This window comes from Emys orbicularis, chromosome 1 (genome assembly GCF_028017835.1).
Source record: "Emys orbicularis isolate rEmyOrb1 chromosome 1, rEmyOrb1.hap1, whole genome shotgun sequence".
Lineage (NCBI taxonomy): Eukaryota > Metazoa > Chordata > Testudines > Emydidae > Emys > Emys orbicularis.
The window spans coordinates 118,447,954-118,467,097 of NC_088683.1; the positions used below are offsets into that span (position 1 = coordinate 118,447,954).

General features: G+C 44.1%; 1 protein-coding gene across 2 annotated transcripts in view; it reads left to right on the forward strand.

The window, feature by feature from the left end:
• CACNA1C (calcium voltage-gated channel subunit alpha1 C) overlaps positions 1–19,144 on the forward strand; it is a 607,732-nt gene that overhangs the window by 538,892 nt on the left and 49,696 nt on the right. The gene's annotated exons all lie outside the window — the stretch shown is intronic.

Consider the following 19,144-nt stretch of genomic DNA (forward strand, 5'->3'; position numbering starts at 1 on the left):
GTCTGAACAAACCTGCCTTTTTTGTCTGCATACTGTCTTGTCTTGTTCCAGTAGACTTGGAGTCTGAAAAAGCGAGAAAACACACACACATGCTCCACTAGATGAAGAGCTTTAGACCCCTCAGGATCAGTTAAGATTAGCAATTGACCAAGCTTAGTTTGAGATAGGGTCTCAGAAGGTGCTGGTAGCATTCCGTGTAATCATTTCTTGAAGGTGAACCTACCTGGCTCGGCTTACTTTGTCATGAGAAATTGTAGATGTGTGGATATGTATGAAGATTCCATGAATTCTACCAGAGACCTTCCCATGTAGATCAGATTTACCTGGGAAGCACTTGCGCACTACAGCAATAGGTGCTATGGAAAACCCTAAGATAGATCAATAGGTGCCTCGGTTTGTGTGTAGCTTTATACTCACATCTGTGTGTGCAATACTGCATGCACTGGGTTTCCCCTTGACAAGTTTTTTAGAAAAATTCCCAGATCAAAAACTTCATTAGGATGTGGGGGGCAGGAGCTTTTGTAAGTGTATTCCTTTGGTTGTAGTATATGTTCCTGAATGTGTTTGGATAGCAATCTGTAGGGCTACAGATCTAAGTCAGAGTGTGCATCTCTTTAGATCTGAATCAGTGTGTATGCATGTATGTATTTGTGTGCACAAGTAACCCATTGGTGAGGGTGTGTTACAGGTCTCCCTCAGTGCCAGTCCTTACAGGATATGAGTTGGTACAGCCCCCCAGCTAGAGGGGCTTAGCTTTTTCTCTCAAGATGTAGCAGCTCATGCTTTTAGCTCTCGAGGTCCCCAGTTCAATCCCAGATGTGTTGGCCAAGAGGGAGGTTGTCACACTCACACATATGGGTGTGCATTGTTGTTGATGGAGTTGTGTGTACCTTGGAGTCGGTGTGGGTGTGGGTGTTTTGTGTATGTCTGAGTATATGAACACAGTATCTGAGTGTATGTGTATATCTTAATCTGCACATCTGTTGGAGTGCGTGTGGATGGCTGGCTGCAAATATCTGAGAGCATATGTACGTAGGCATGTTTATCTGCATGCTTTTGGGTGACTGTACACATGCATGTATATCTCAGTGTGTGTGCATGTTTGTTAGCATGCCTCTGTGTTCAGCATTGTAATTAGAAGGTGTGCAGATGGGTCAGATCCTGAGGTTCTCCTCAGTTTTTCTCAGTCCTTACACAGGCAACCCCCCAATGAAGCCATCTCAGTGACACTGAAGAGAATTCACCACTAGTGCACATTGCACCAAGCTAAGGCCTATTTCTGAGTTGAGCTTTAGAATGCATTTCAGTAACTACTCTCTCAGCTGTACCTTTCAGAGATACCGTGACAGGTCTCACTCCACTCACTGTGCACCACAGTTAGTTGCATATGAGAAAACTTCAGGTAGTGACACAATTTCTGCCAGATTCACTTTTAAATTGGCTTATTTTCAAGCCCATTATGTAACTACATTTTCAAAACTTTGCCTCTCAATTTTAACAAATATTGCAGAGCTAAATTCTCTCCCGCAAAATGCTTTAAAAAATGTAACCCTAAACATTTGATTATTTCAGTTGCCTTTCGTGGCTGAGTATATATTTTTGGCCACTCCTAAGAAGCAGCTAAACTTATTTATTTATTTACTCTCTTACCTTTAATTCTGGTATTAAAGAAATTAATTCCAAAGCAGAAGCCAGGTCTGCTAAATTTCAACCATCAGTGAACGCTAAGATCTAGCTCCTGAGAATAAAATTCATGATGCTGTAATGGCTGGGGCTAGAAGTCAGGACTTGTGGATTTTATTCCCTGCTCTGGCTTACTGTGTGACCTTGGAGTTAACGGCTCTATGCCTCAGTTTCCCAATCTGTAAAATAGAGATAGCAATATTTACCTAACTTACAGGAGCATTGTCCTGTGAGTTACCTTTTACAAAGCATCTTGCAACCTCAGAAGAAAAGCATTATGGAAGTAAAAATGTTTAATATTGATGATAATAATAATAAGGTCATGAATCTCTGCACTATAGGAAAGGAAATGTTACAGGAGATGAACAGAACAGAAGCCAGGGCATTTGGAATACATTGTCCAAGAAGCAGTCACAGGGACAGATTTAGATGTCCTTACTTTCCAGATCGGCAGAAACAGTACAGTATTCATTGCTCTTTGTTCTTACTGGAGCTTCCTGACAACCTGCTAGCCCCTTCCCTGGGTGAAAGAAGTTTCTCGTAACTTTTTACTGTGTGGTATTGGAGAGGGAAATCAAGTTTGATTTGTGCACTGTGTTACTGTGCCCAGAGTGATGGAAAAAGACAGCCAGGCCTGAGTCACTGAGAAAGCTGCTCACATAATGTCCTCCCCCTCAGATTTTAGTCAGAGAAAGCAGCTGACACATCTTTGGTCCTTAGGGTCCTTCTTCCTTTGTTCTATTCCCCTTCAGTGTCAGACAGCTTTCGGTTGCAGCTGAATTTTCATTTGCTGCAGAAGCCAGTCTCGCAGCAGGACATGCTTACCTGCCTGGGCTCCTCTGGCAGAGCTGCTGCCCTTAGCCAACGAAGACTTTGTTCAATTCTTTGAACACACTGGGCAGTTTGCACATATACATGTATGGGAATTGCATTGGCATGCACAGATTTGAGTATATCCATTTATCATGCACAGGCGTGGGTATCTGTGACCGTTATTATGTTTGGCTGTGTCTGCGTACCTTGAAAGAGTGGAGGGTGGGTGGATTTATATTTATTTATATCCAGCCACAAGTCTTGGTGTCTGTGTTCCTGTCAGTGATCTAGGCCATGTTGGAATGTCTGGTTGTCCCCATGTATGTCAAAGTGACATGGTGTCTGAGGGTGCGTGGTTGTGACTGGGCAAGAATGTCTGCGTTTATATCCACCTGCCTGTGCCCATCAGTGACCATGAAAACATTAGCATGTATGAGTGTGTCTCTGTATGCTGAAGCATACACAAAGGAAGTAGTACAGAATGGGAGCTACCGAATATTAAGCAGCAGTGAGACTAATAGCCAGAAGATCATGGTATAAAGAGCTCAGCGAGCCACCCTCTGAAATGTCCTGGATATGAGATAAGATGATGAGGGGTGTAAGCGATTTGAGGGCTTGTGTGAATAAAAAGGATGTAGATTGCCCTCCCTTTGTAGAAGTCCAGTTTTGCCAAAGAGTGAGCAGTCTGTTGAGTCCTAGAGCGGATGGAAATGTTTTCTAACTGGGAGGTGCAGAGAAGGAGAGAATAGTGAAGTATGATTTCACTTGCTAACCCGTTCTGCAGTGATAGAGCTGGTGGCCCCTGGACCAAAGAGCTCTGGAAAAAGACATCTCATAAGGAAGTATAGCGAAAGCCAGCCAACTACATGCCTTCCACAGGCAAACTTCAGCCAGATCCAACACACACCACCTTTAGTCACACAAACACTGTTTCTCTGCCTGATATTTAGGAAGGCTGAATTTATTTAGATCTTGATACAAGTCTGAAAAGTAGGTGGTGTTATAGAGGAGTCTGTAGGGGTTCACCAGAGGGGTATGGCTTTGTTGATTTCTGGCTTTAAAGAATTTATGAGATCAGGTACAGTACGGACAGAGACACCCAAGCCTTCAGATTCTAGGGTTATCTGGAAACCATTGTAGTGATTTCTTCTTTAGTCCCTTGGTTGTGAGTAAAAGAGCCTCCCTTTAGAATCATCCTGCTTTTGACTCCAATAGATTTCATATGATTGTCATGAACGTCTGCTCCCGTTCTCTGGAATATTTATGAAACAGCACATACTCGAGTCTCCCTCTTACCTTCTCTCCTGCACCCTCTCTATTTACCCTGCCCCTTCCTGTCCCTCTTGCTCCCCTCCACTTCGTCTCCAGCCAGACCAAACCTCACACGATTATTTTCACCCCCAATCAAGAGTCTGAAGGCAGAGAACCAGTGGCTCAAATCCTGCAGTCCTTACTCAGGCAAAACTCCCACTGGGCACTTTATCTGAGTAAGAATTGCAGCATTGGGCCCTATCCGACTAAATTCTGTATAAGCCGCACCCCTGCAATGGGAGCAAGGATTGGTGGAAGGACGGCACACATCTAGCCTGCACTTCAGTTGGGACTTGCATCCATCTCTGTCGCTGCGTCTGTCCATCTGTCTCTCTCTTTCTGTAGCTGTGCCTGGCTGGTTCTCTCAGCTTCCAAGCCCTTTGCTCTCAGATTTTGGCCATCAGGCGACATTGGAAACAAATCTTCATAATTCTGAGCAGTTGCTCAAAGTGTCTCAAGGACGGGTGGTATTTAAATATCACTCAACCTTCCAAATGCCATTTGGAGAGCAGAGTCTTCCAAAATACGTAGCAAAGGGCTGTTGAAGCACAGCAGCTTCTTTTGACATCCTGTATCGACACCCTTCTTGTTTCCATCCTAAAAGTTGTACATAGTTTGATACATACGTATATGTGTGTGTGTATACGTGCGTATATAGAACTCGTTTTAATTTTGTAAAGCTGCTGATAAAACCGATGACGGGAGGGTTGGTTTGTTTAGAATTTTTTAAAATCATTCATGGTGGTTTTATTTCTGTAATAGTAAAAAGTTCACACACCACGGTGGCCCCACCTTCATTATAAAAATACCCATGTTGAACATGGCTGTGGCAAACCATGGGATAGCATGGTGCAGTCTTCTCTTTGTGGACAGCAGAAAAAACCCAAAACCATGTTATAACCCTGTTTTAACTTAGCCATCTACCACTGTTAAAACATGAGTTTGTAACACATTTTTCTGCCCACAAAATCTAGAAGAAAGTTCTAAGATTGCGTGACCGTACCCATGTGTGAATGGGGTTGTTTTTGTAATGTAGATGGGGCCTTTTTTTGTTTTTGTCTTAACAAATATTTGTATTCAGATTTTCCAGACTGCATCATACAACTTGCCCATTCCAGAGGAGTGCTCACACTTACAGTCTTTATGGAATGTGGGCTGTCAGAAAAGAACATGTTTTTTGCAGAAGTGGAGGCAGTGAATACCAATGACTCCTGCTCTCCTCCCCCTCAGCCCCCCACATCTACCTAGGCACTTGAGCCATTGCCAACATCTAATGCTAATAGCAATTCACCACAACAACAGAAAACCATGTGATGCCTGGGGGCGGGGGTAAATGCATCAAAAAAGCATGTATTCCCCAGTTTTATGGAAAATGCTGAAATATGTGATTTCCACAAAACTGCATGTTTGGACTCAGTCATTGCTCAAGATCCAGGACACATTTTATTGCAGGAGAGATTTAAAAGCAGGATAAAAATACATTGACTGCTCGTTCTGGGCATGTTAAATCAATTATAATCTGAGAAACAGACAATACAGTACCTGTGACAAATTTTCCATATAACCGTATGACGTTAACACAGTGAAGTGATAGGGAAGAAGTATGGTGTTATAAAGTCATCTATAGATTCAGGGACCCAACACACAGGTTTTCTTATCTGGCATCCTTCTAAATCAGTGATACTCAGACTGAGACTCACAAGTCGCAAGTGGCTTTTTAATGTATCTCCTGCAGCTCTTTGCAGCACGATATTAAAACACTGTGATTTAATTATTAACCAATCTAAATTATTAACCAGTCACGATGCTTTTACAATGTTATTAACCAATTGTAGTTGATAAAATAATACTTGGTCAGTCATTTTGCTGTGAGAATGAGAGAGAGAGAGTAAATGAAACAATGAATTCACACTACTGTGAGTCTTTTGAGTAATGTTGGTCACTAATTTTGCTTCTGAACCACTGAGGTCTGAGTATCACTGTTCTAAATGAAAACATGTAGGACACTCATTAAAATGGTGAGACAGTGGCAGAATGACAGGTCAATACATTACAGATTTGTATCCTTCACTCCAGAGCATTCTCCAGAGCACCACATTTTCACAAAATCATGTTGCCACAGCACAGATTTTGTGACCCAACAGTACACCATCATTCCAGGTCCCTTGGAGCCTTATGCAACTCCCATTGAAATTCATGGAAACATTCACAATGACTTCAGCAGGTATTGGATTGACTGATGGCCAATTCCTGCACTCCTTATTCAGTCAAAATTTTCATTAGTTTGTAAGATCTTCAGGGCAAAAACCTTGTGTTCATTCTTGCCTGTAAATTGCATACCCCATTGTTGGTGCTATATTAATGATATTAGCGCAAGCTTTGATTGAGTAAGCAATGCAAACTTTGACCCTGAATCTGTTCAGTAGTGAGACATACATATAGCATAAAAAGCATGTTTAAAAAGATACATTCGGTTTTCTGATCAGTATTTGAATTTTCTTCTGGTTTTGTTATCATCTAACTTTTGAGATGGCGCTATGATATTATGGTGCTGGGCATCCTAGAAATGCTTATAATAATAAACTGATACTTTTTTTTATAATTTCAATATTTATTTACACAGAGCACTTACTAATTAAAGCAATCAAAAGAACAACCAAAAATAGCATTAAAAACCATCTGAGGTTACATTTTTCACTGGTTACCCTTCACATTGGTGGCCAATGAAACAATTCACTTTTGCCCAGCTACAACTTCTTTAAGTTTCCATGAATACACATACGAACTGTACCTTTGTATGAGTTTGTAGAGATTTGAGCACAATGGGTCCCTGATTCTAATTGAATTCCCTGGTTACTTCTTTAATATAAATATTAAATAATAACTCACCAAGGACCAAAAAGTCATATGTCCTATTGGAAGATGCTGAGCTTGAAAGTAAATGTTCAAGTCCCGATTGCTGTGTCATGTGGGGCAAACCCCTGAAGCAGTGTGGGGATTTCCTACCATCCACCTTCGCTCCTTCTTTCAGGACTTAACTGACTTGTAAGTTTCAAGGAATTTTGCCATATGTCCCTGTTTCCACAGTCAGAATGCAGTTTTAAAATGTACATAAAGGGCTGCCAAATTTCACCATGTTCAATAGTGCTGCAAAAAAAAAAAGTTTCACTTTTCATCAAGATCAAATTAGTTGCTTGCAATCTTTAACCGTCTGCCAGCCCAAGATCTCATGCACACACCATATATGTACAGTACACTATTCCATTACCCGCTGTGCATAGTCAGGGCCCTGCTTAATATGTACAAGAGGAATAAAAACACACATTATATCCCAGCCTGCAGCACCAGAAATGCTAGTTGTGGTGAATGCAACAGGAGCTAGGCTGACAGAAGAGGGGAAGAGACACAGGAGGGCCTTTATCCTCATTATCTCCTACCCCACTCCTCGTCTCCTCTATTGCTTCCTTCAAACAAAAATCTCTAAACCTTTCTGAGAACCTTGTGGCAGTAGAGAGCATATTCCCTGCAAACTGGGGACAGTTTTCATGCCACACCAATGGTCAGTCCCCCTCGCCCTGAAATTTCAGGCGTTAGCTGTCTCTCTCCCTCTCTCTTCGCCTGAAGCCCTGACTACCAGCAAATGGGGAAGATTAATCCTCTCTTCTCTTTTGTGCATTCCTTCTTCACCAGGTCTGTGTACTAGAAATTAGGATATCATGGTGATGGGCACCATTCTAAAAACCTAGATGGACAGACAGTGGATCCCCTCTGCCTGTTATATGTGACTCCTGATGTTCCCATTAAATAAATCCAGTGGACCAGCAGGATACACTTGCCTGGCTTCTTCCCACGGCCGGGTAGAATGTGGGCTGTCAAAGTCACTGCACCTTGCCTTCCCGCAGTAGACCTGGGTGGGCTGCTTCTCATGGGGATTGGCTGAGAAGAACACAGAGTGCTGAGAGCAGCTTCTGCCTCACATATCTTCTTAAAAGTCTGATAAATGGAGCACAGTCACACCTGAGTCCAGCTGGCCTAGCTGTAGGGTTTGGACTGGTTCTGATGCTCTGCAGATTTACAGCTGGAAATGCAGGTCTGACTTTAATCAAATGTAAACTTGACTAGGGCAGGGAACAACATGTTATATGCCCCTGCCCCATGTCAATCTTCACCTCATCCACCCACTTTTAAACCAAGATGTACCAATTGTGTATGCAGTCTGCTAGCCCTTCACATTGGCTTGTCCAAGTGAGTGGAAGAGAATTTGCTGCATGTAACACACGACATCACTTCCTAAACGGAACTCTGACATAATGGCCAAGATACCTCCACTCCCAAGAAACATCTGCTAATAGGAGAGGATAAAAACATATATTAGGAGAATTCAGCTTCCTAAAATTAGGGATTTTGATTCCAAGCTCATTGTCTGCTCTGGGCCCACTTTCACCTACAAACTCATGTATGTTAACAATGAGCATTATGTTTCACACATCCCATCCCTCTACATTACTGACCTCACCAAAGCAGTCACCAGTTATTCTCAGGGCGATATCCCTGGAACAAAACCATGTTGCTCATTGCTTTACAACATCAGGCCATGGTCTCCATAACACACTCAAGTAATGCCTATAATTAACATTTCCAATCCCAATATGGCTCACAGACTTTATTGTATCCTATATTAATATTCACCAGCCCAATCTACCTCCATAAGCATTTCCTTTTAAAGAAACTTCAGCATCTACATTAAACAGCTTCCTAATTAAAAAGGCAATGAAAAGACACAGACGGTGAATTAAATACTAATTGCTCCAGATTTCAAATGAAAACTATCCTTAACAAACTCTCTCCTTGGGCTATTGATGTGTCTGGACAGGCTCCCTTGGGCAGAGACTTGATATGCAAGAATAACTCTCCCCATCAGGGACTGCTAATTTGCTTGTGTTCACAGTCTGTTGGGCTGTACGTTCCAGTTGCATTCAGATAAAAGTTTTTTCCTGGCTTCATCCAAATGAGCAATGTCTTCCAGCATCTCCTTCAAAGTTTAAGACTGCTCACCAGGTATCTTCACCCTGCCTTTGGGCTGGCTACAGGCATCATCCTAACATCATTGCAGGATCTTTGGGCTGGCCCAGTGCATATCTGGCTATCTGGAAAAATCTGCTTGTGATATAGACTAATACTAAACACGTTAGCTCTCAGGGAAGTCATTGCACTAAGCTATGGGTACCTGTTCAAGGAAGCCTATATCTGTAAGCCACATAAATAGCTAGACTGCAGATCATGGGTCTGTTTCTGCCCTCGTTTCCCATCAGTTCAATAGGAGTTGCTGCGGGCACTGTACTGGATCCTCTCATTCCTCTCAGGCAAATCCCAGAACATCATAATGGGCTATCGCTACTCCTCACGGATGGAGGCCTGCAGAGTCTGATATTCTCAGCCCTCCTTTTTAACATATATATATATGTGAGACTGCTCAGAGAGATCCAGAGACACCATAGACTCCAGTGTCACAAATACATGGATGGCACCCAGTTGCAGTCTCCTTCTCAGCCTGTGCATCCCCAGGGCTCACTAAGATGTCCCAATGACTGTAAGCCATTACCAGGCGGATGAAGAGCAAATGGCTCAAACTCTCATCCCAGGGAGGACAGAAGTGATAATGACAGGAAGAGGGACATGTGTCAAGGCGCTTGCTTGCTGAGACTCTGACACCACCTTCAATCTGATCATCTGTCGTCAAGGGAGTACTAAGCCTGGAGATGAAGCTCAGTTCTTCACTACTGCTGGACACAAGGAATGCAGTAGAGGCAGTCTTCTTCTGCCTGTGACTGCCCAGGAGACAGTGCCCTTTCCTCTCAGAGGAGGACCTTGCCATCCTGATCCATATTTTGTCACTTCCAGAGTAGTCTTCTGCCAGTCATTCTACTTGGGGTTGAAAGTGAACACCTCTTGAGGGCTACAACTTGTACAGCACACAGCAGCCTGTCTCATAAGTAACAAAGGCTGGCTCCCTTTTCACTTCTGGACCAAATTCAGGGTCAATTTGTGATGGGGTATTCACCCTACACTGGCAAGGAAGGGGTGAAAAGCAGCCTAGGGAGGCTGTGCAAGGAGCAGCCAACTAGAGACAGACTGAACGGAGCAGCTAATCAGGGCCCAGGAGGCCCATATAAAAAGAGACACAGGGCAGAGCAGGGTCAGTTTCTGCTGGGAGCTCAAGGAGTAAAGACTGTGTCTGTAGCAGCCTGAGAGACCTGCGACACCTCGGACAGAGCAACCACTGGCAGGGACCAGGGGAGCAAGAGGAGTTCCTAGCTGGTTGCTGGGACTGGGTAGTTGCATGTCCTGAGGAAGGGCGAAGAAGGTGCTAGGGCCATGGGGAAGGGGCCCAGGGAGACTTAGCAGCAGTGAGAGGAATTTGAGGCACAGCAGGAGGCTGCAATACACAGGGTCCCTGGGCTGGGACCCGGAGTAGTGGGCGGGCCCAGGTCCCTCCACTCACCACTGGGGAAGTGACTGGACTACTGAAGGAGATACAACCCCACACCCTGGAAGGGGGAAAACGTGGAGAGTGACGCAGCCGGAGGGCCGAATCATGAAGAGGACGCTGCAGTACTTGGACTGAGGCAGGTCTGCAAGTGGTGACGACAGCGGGTGAGGCACCATCAAGAGAGGGCATGCCGGTTGAGTGAGCTAATCCCCCATATTAGCAGCAGGGGGTGCCGCTCTGGTGAATGAACCCCATGACACCATTTTAATATACAAGAACCTTAACTGGTTCACACCTGACTATCTCAGAGACCATCTCCTCATCTGTTGCCCACCAAGACAGCTGTGGTTTCACAGAGGTGCTACAGATATGCCCAACATAACTAATAAATTAAACTGATGGAGGCAGGACTTTCCTGATGACTGACAGATCCCTGGCTGTGGAACTCACTGCTGATAGGGATCTGAATTAGCCACAGCCAGACTGCACTCAGGTCAAAATGCCAACCCCACTTTTCCCACAAAGCATCATTCCCTCCTATCTCATAGGGATGAGGAGACTTAAGAAGAAAATGGAGAAAGAGGGATGAGAAAGGAGAGATGAAGAAAGGATGAAAATCTTCAGTCCTGAAGAGGTGGAGAGAGGTGATCACCCTTTAGATTGTATTCCTGGCCCTATAGCTGTGTTCTGCACTTAGAAGTCATGGTGATAGGTGCCTTATTAATGGGAGTAAGAGAGAAATTGTGGATACGTCTAAACTGCAATTTAAAAAAATCCTGTGGCAGCGAGTCTCAGAGCCCAGGTCAACTGACCCGGGCTCGCGAGAGTTTCATTGTGGGACAAAACTTAGCAGTGTAGACATTCCCACTTGGGCTGGAGCCTGGGCTCTGAAACCCAGCGAGGGGGGTGGGTCTCGGATCCTGGGGGCATGGAGTGCAGCAGACAAAGAATGTGGCCTAGTAAGTTGAGATGAAAACTGGGAGCCTGGATCTTGGAGTTCTGACCCAGGTTCTGCCTCTGACTCACTGTCCCTGCTCAGCTATCTGTGTCTCACTTTCTCCCTCTTAAAATGGAGGTGACAATAATGGATGGGGTGCTGTGAAGGTTAATTAGCTGATATTGGTACAGTGCTTTAAAAAACAGAGAACTACATAAGTCCTGCTCAATGTTACTGTCGTCTAGTGAAAGCTAAGGACACAGTTCCTTGGCACCTCAGCTGCCTCCCATCTCTGCCTCCTCACAATAAACAAGATCCCTTACCAAGTGCCCCAGTCTGAACCTGGTGCCTTCTTTTGACTAATTCCTTCCTTCTCTCCACCTGCCTGATCACCATCCCAGTCAGCCCCGCTCTGACTCATGGATCATTCCTTCCCTGTCTCTACTGATATGCTCCTGAGCCTGGACTTCCTCCTTCAGGATCCCTGCCTAACAGCGGAATCAAGAACTAACAGTGACGAGACAAGTCCTACATGGAGCCCATGCTGGGACTCCTGGTTTCTGGCATTGGGGCACAGGTCAGTATTCACTCTAGTCATGAGCCCCAAATTGCCAGGCCTTCTTGAAGCCTTGCTAGTCCGTCTCTGGACTAGCACCTTAATACTAGTCACTTTGTAAGGGCTGACATTTGATTGCAGTCATATTAAAAATGATATTAAATATGAGGTTCATGTATTAGGGAATGACCCTCCATAATCCTCATTACACTCCACACCATTCAGAGAGCCTGTCCAAAAAATGCTATAACCACCCTCCACTCCAGCTGAGCTTTCAGTGTCTATGTCCCTGCCTCAGTCTTTCTTCAGTTCCTTCTTACCTGGACGGGACTTTCTTCATGTACCCATTCCACAGAAATCAAAGAATATAATCACAGGTGAACTTGCACCTGCTTTGCTTAGTCAGGACCAGAACTAGCAGCTATTACATTGTGGAGATGAATACCACATCTCTGATACTATTTAATGCTAGCTATGCTCTATATCTTATTTCCCAGGAACCCTGGGGCTTGATTATCATAAAGCTTGGAATTCATCATTTACCCAGATTTAATTAGAAGCATTATTAACACATCCTGAAAATTAAGAATAATTTGCATGTACATGTTTTCCCAGTTGTTGTACTTTTCCTCTGAAACTCAGGTTTTTAAAAAAAGTAGCTCACAGCTGTATGAAAAGTGAACCTTTCATTTAACTGTCCAATAACTCAATCTGGGGTCATTTGCATAGCCAAATTAAAGCAAGTGACTTTCTTTATACTTACCTTTAATCACCTGGAACCATAAGATTATTGTCTCTGGAAACTTCATGGATATATATATGTCAGATATTAAATAAATTAATAAGTTATTCAAATTGGCATGATTTGTATATACAAATGAAGCTAATTAGTAGTGCAGCTCCCTGAATTTAAAAATCCTAGAATTCATAGGAAATGAAGATAGAATTGACTATTTTAAGCCTCACTTGGTATATATATTTATTTTAAACATCATGAACCATATTGAAAATAGGACTAAGTTGTATATGTGGCTAGGCAAATAAATATGCCTTTTGCAGATCTGAAGTTGGATAGACTGCATCTGAAACATGGATGTTAAGTTTGTATGAGCTGACACTTACTATAATGGTACAGTGACCCACATTAGCAGGGAATAACATAAGTGTTATGACAAACATCATCTCAGGCATCACAACCCCTGTCCCAATAGGAGTGTGAAGCTCCATGTTGCACCAGATGAAACTCACTCTACATTAAAAGAGGTGGCATTATATTAGTCTCCTCTGTACAGCAATCAGGAGTTTAGCCCAAGATAGATCCCACTGGAACCACTTAAGCACAGTGCTGTTCCCATTGAAGTTGGTGGGAATTTTGCCATTTACTTCCATGAAGACAGGATCAGGCCCTTTGATTCACCATCTATGTGAAACAGGTGTGCCCCTCTCAAGCACCCACTAAACCCAAACTAAGCAAATCATCTGTGTTTTATGGACATGATCAAAACTACTGCACTCAAAATGTTTCCAGTAATAATCAAAGGTACTGAATTCTTAGTGGAGAATAGGGAGTCTTAAATGCCTACATGACTGTCTTTTTGTAATAGCCAGTGAATCCATTGGTTTCACTGTAGGGTTGTATGTGTTGAGAATTATTTCCTCCATAATCCCATAGCACTCCCTCAGTACATCTCTTAGAGGAATGGCAGACTGATTTCTGCCTGGAGTGTTGATACATTTACAAACATCAGTGGCAAATGGATTACCTCCAGAGGTCTTGTGATTAAAAACCCCCAGAGCAATGACAGACAGATTACTCAGGTTTTGTGATAACCCCCAGGGTAATGACTGAGTAATTACTGCCAGGGCTCAAAATAGTTTTATGCTCTGGACTTCTTCTGGGCATCCAATTGCCTCTGGAGGACTTGTGCTGTTCTCATCACCTGACAGTGATGTCCCTTTAGTCTGTTCAGACTAGAAATGCGATGGAAAAATCTAGTAGCTGTATTAGAATCATTGGAGAATTGATAATTTGGCTCCAATGTCTTTTATATATATTCTGTTAACCTCTGATTCTTCTTTGAATATACGTCTATGTGGCTCCCACTCTAGATGCACATGCACCCCATATGCATGAGATCAAAGTCTTTTGAATCACAGTGTCTGTGGAGCCATGCCTATGTAATGCATGTCCTCATGCCCCTTTGTTATTTTATTTTATTATCCAGTCATAGCCAACAACAAAAAATTCTCCCTTGACACCTCTACCTGTGCCGAAATGATTTATTCAAAGCCCTCAGACCTCCAACTGTGTCTGTCCTAAGATGGCTGCACACTGATGGCCACAGCCACTGTCTTTCTGTCTCATGAGAACCATGTGTCAGATCACTGCTCCATTCATCAGTTGTCTTAACAAGAACAAGAAAGTCTGGGGACACCCATCTGAAGCTTTACCTCCTCAAAACATCTAGGGGGGGAATGTAAACCCCCAAAGAGAGAGGATTGACTTCCAAGATGGATCTGATCTTTCGAAGTCTTTATCTTTGTCAGCGTTCCTGCCAGCCAGCACCCAACTGCCAAGGTCAGTACCAGCAAAAGACCCTCAGCACCATCAGGCAAGGATTCAGTGTGGAAGATCACCTAAGCTCAGACTACCACCCTGGCACCAAAGACCAGTCCCACCACCTCAGTGAGGCAAGGGAGACCTGAACACTGGGATAGGCATGGCTCCCAACACCAGTCCCTTTCTTCCCATAAGGTGGAACCCAAACCTTCAGTCACCAGCTCAGCATCAAAGAAGCACAAGATACCTGTAACTGGCATAAAGCAGCACCAGCTTCGACACCAGTAACAACATCAACATTGGTACCGTCAGCGGAATCCATGCTGGTACCTAATGGGTCTCTGTCTGAGGAGGTAACCATGTCCCCAGCACCAGTGTCTCTACACTTGGCACAGGTGCATATTTCTGGCATCTTGGTACTGAAGTCACCTCAGAGGTTGGTGCACCGCCTCTGGATGATGTCTGTTCTTCATCTCCATCACTGAAACACGCCTTTTCTTCTCCATCCACTAGGAAGCTGCCTCCCCTCAGGCATGAGATAGTCTCTCTCTACAAACTGGGAATCTCAGTTTAGAGCTCCAACACATCCACAACATGGCAATGGCCAGGTCAACACCATCTGAACCAGCCTTACCAATACAGTGCACCACCCTGGCCATATCAGGCAAACTAGGAACCCCTTCCCAGGGCATCCAGGAGCTGGTCTCCCTTCTATCATTCCGGGAAGCATAGATCTCCTTCTCCCTCTGCATCCATGGCCAGATCCCCATCTACAGAGAGGGAAGAACAAGAGCAACTGGCAGAGGAGGAAAAGGCACTGGAACCCCCCAGAGCAACACCCTTCATCCACCAGAGACTCATCATCATCCTCCCCAGACAAAGCCGTCTCTTTAGCTTCAGTACTGGCCCCTGATTACTTTAAAGCATTTTAGGAGCTACTTGCCTGCATTACTGAAACTCTTGACATCGAAACATCTGTCATGAAGAAAAAGCTCTCATATTTTGCACTTGTGTCCCCCTGGTAGGATAGGTCTACCTGTCAATGCGAGGGCATCTTAGACCTAGCCAAGACCCTGTGGCAGACACCAGCTGTACTACCACCTATGGCTAAGACAGCAGAAAAAAGGTCCCAGGTTCCCCAAAAGGGGTTTGAACAGTTTGACACACATCCAACTCTGAGTTTCTTAGTGGTTTCTGAGGTCCATGAACAGACAACGAAGCAGACTAATAGCATTCCTAAAGACAAAGACACCCCCCTCTCCCCCCAAAAAATTAGACTTATTTAGAAGAAAGGTCTATTCATCAGTATCACTGCAGCTATGAATTGCTGATTACCAGGACGTATTTGTGGGAAAAACCCTACCCCAATGAGATAGCTGATCTTCCACAAGATTCCAGAGAGGAGTCAAAAAGCATTATTGTGGAGGGCCAGCTAGAAGCAAAACCACCACTACAGGCAGCCATGGATGCATTTGATACAGCTAGAGCCACGGCCACTTCTGTGACCACACACAAAGTGTCCTGGCTGCAAGCCTCTGGCATTTATAAAAAAAGTGAAACATACAACTGAGAATTTTCTCTTTGAAAGCAAAGAATTGTTTGGCACTCGTGCGGACAATGCACTGCACTCTCTCAAGGATTCCAGGGCCATGTTCTGTTCCTTGGGCAGCTATACCTTAGCCCCAAACTATAAGCTCTTTAGGTACCAGAAGCAATTGTGTCAGAAGACACCTACCTACCTCCAACACAGGTCTTCTGAATACCTACACAGGAGGAAGCCAAGGTTTTCATGTGCTTTCATGTGCAGGTCAGAAGGCTTCTTTGACTGTTAGTCACTCTACCTCAGTTTCCAGGCAGCAGGTTTGATAAAAGGGTCAAGAGCCACACTCAGACCACTAGTAACCATCCCTAAACCTTCCTCTTGAATGCTGACTTGGTTTCTTCCATCAAGCATCATTGTTTATGATAACTTCCAGTACACATCTGTTTGTTGTTATCAGTCATGACTACCTCATCCACTTTTAGCCCCTAACCCCTTCCATCCCCTTCCCTGTCCCTCTTCAGGGACCATTGTCATTAAAATCACCTGAAAGAAGAAGCAGCTTCTCTGTTTTGTCTAGGAGTCATACAGGAATGCCTCTGGAGTACAGGGGAAGTGACTTTTGTCCCCAGTATTTCCTTACCCTGAAGAAAAAAAAAGAGGCTTTCATTCTGTCCTACACCTGAGAAGACTGAACAAATGTATTCACTGTTCCACATTCAGGATGGTAATACTTGCCTCCATCATCCCTTCCCTTCAGGCTCAAAACCAGTTTGAGGCTCTCGACCTACAAATAATATATGGAGATATACCTATCTCATAGAACTGGAAGGGACCCTGAAAGGTCATTGAGTCCAGGCCCCTGCCTTCACTAGCAGGACTAAGTACTGATTTTGCCCCAGATCCCTAAGTGGCCCCCTCAAGGATTGAGCTCACAACCCTGGGTTTAGCAGGCCAATGCTCAAACCACTGAGCTAGCCCTCCCCCCATACTTCCTTATTGCCAGCCACCCAGCCCCACAGGATGTGTCTGCAATTCACAATAGGGCCCAGTCATTATCAGCATAAAATGCTTCCATTTGCTATCTCCACAGTACCAGAAGCCTTCACAAAATGCCTAGCAGTAGTGGCAGTACATCTGAGCAGTTGAGGTATTTGCATATATTAATATGTAGACAATTGGATTATCAAAGGAAGATCTCATCAAGAAGTTGCCAAAGCTGTGAACTATTCAGGCAACTGGGTTTCATGGTGAATTATGATAAATCGTGTCTCATTCCAGCACAGAGGACAGAATTTGTAGTCAAATTCAAATAAGCCAAAGCATATCTTCCCAGTAACAGATTTCTTTCACCAGTATCAAATCAAATCTGACAACTACAGTAAGAAACTGCCTCAAACTCCTAGGCCACATGACAGTTTGTATACATTATGCCACTACCCAGACTTCATGTGCATGCATTACAAGGCTGGTTAATGTTGGTGTATCACCCACCTTCCATGACATCAAATGAGGTTCTGAATTGTGGTCCCTGCACACATCCTGTCAGCATTGAACTGGTGGTTAGGCCGAAAAAATGTTCAGAAGAGGGTTCCCTTCTCCAAATCTCTTCCAACAAAGATGTTTATCACTTATGTATCAGGACTGGTTGGGGAACACACCTGGAGCACCTCTGGGTACAGAGGACTTGGTCTCAAAAGGATATGACTCTTTACGTTAATGTCCTAGAATTCTGAGTGATCAGATGATCATGCATAGCATTCCAGCCTGTTCCACAGAATTCCATGGTGCAAATTCTCACAGACGACACATCTACAATGTACTGTAAAGCAGGGAAGTGCCCTATCATCACCCCTATGTTAGGAGGCTATCATGTTAATGGACATGGTTCCAACAATACAGGATAACCAATATCCACAGTTGCTCTTCATCTTCTAGGAGTCAGCAACAACCTAGCAGGCTTCTTGAGCAGACAATCCATCACCAATCACAAGTGGTCTCTGAAGAGCTCCAGCATCAAACCAGTATTTCACCTCTGGGGAAATCCCATTACAGGCTTCTTTGCCACAAAAGATCATATGAAACATCCAACCTTTTGTTTCAGGGGAGACATGAGACTGGGATCATTACATGACACCTTCCTTATATTGTGGGATCAATGTCTAGTGCATTTCCTTTGATTCCCTAGATCCCAAGAGTGATGTGTAAAATCAGACAGAAGATAAGAAACGCCACACCTTGTTTCAAGGGCCTTCTGATACTATCTTGACAGAACAGACTGTCTCCGAATCCTTTTATTGTCTTCCCTGGTGCTTCCGAGAATCAAGCCATCTCCTCTCAGAGAATTTCCAAATGGATTATGCAGTTTATATCAAGCTGCTATCATATGATTGATATGCCTCTCCCTCCAAAAGTTAACAGAGTGTCCTGTGGCACCTTTAAGACTAACAGAAGTATTGGGAGCATAAGCTTTCGTGGGTAAGAACCTCACTTCTTCAGATGCAAGTCCAAAAGTTAACACTCACTCCAGTAGAGCACCAGCCGCATTCTCTGCTTGCATCAGGAACATCCCTGAATCCAAAATTTGCAAGGCAGCTATGTGGATTAATAGTCTTACTTTTGTTAAACACAATGCCCTTGACCTGGCTGCAAGATCAAATGCCCAATTCAATAGGAGAGTGTTACAGTTGTTGTTCAGTTAGTGACAGTCAGGGCTCATCAGTCCTACTTTCCAGATGGGTCACTGCTTGTCAGTCACCTAGAGTGTGATCCCCACAGACACATACTCGAAGAAGAGAACAGTTACTTACCTTATAGCAACTGTGGTTCTTTAAGATGTTGCCGTCTGCATGGATTCCACAATCCGCCTTCCATCCCCACTTTTTCAGAGTCCTCCTTATTTGGGATACTGTATTAGCAAGGGAATTGAGGGCCAGTTGTGACTGCCCTGCCATATGCCTTGGGGCAGGGCACGAAGACACCGTGGCACATTGGTGGCCTTGACAGACCCTGCTATTCAAAAGATTCATATCTCCCACACATGGGGTACATGCACACCTACAATGGGATTCACAGACAACATCATCTTGAAGAACCACAGTTACTGTAAGGTAAGTAACCATTCATTTCCAGGTGTGCTCGAGCTCTCCCTCAGCCTTCATTCTACTGAGTCCTTTTCCAGCCTCTAACACTACAGGAGCCCTCTGTTTCTCCTCCCCTCCTGCTCCCAGTCTAGCTACCTCTTATAAATGTAG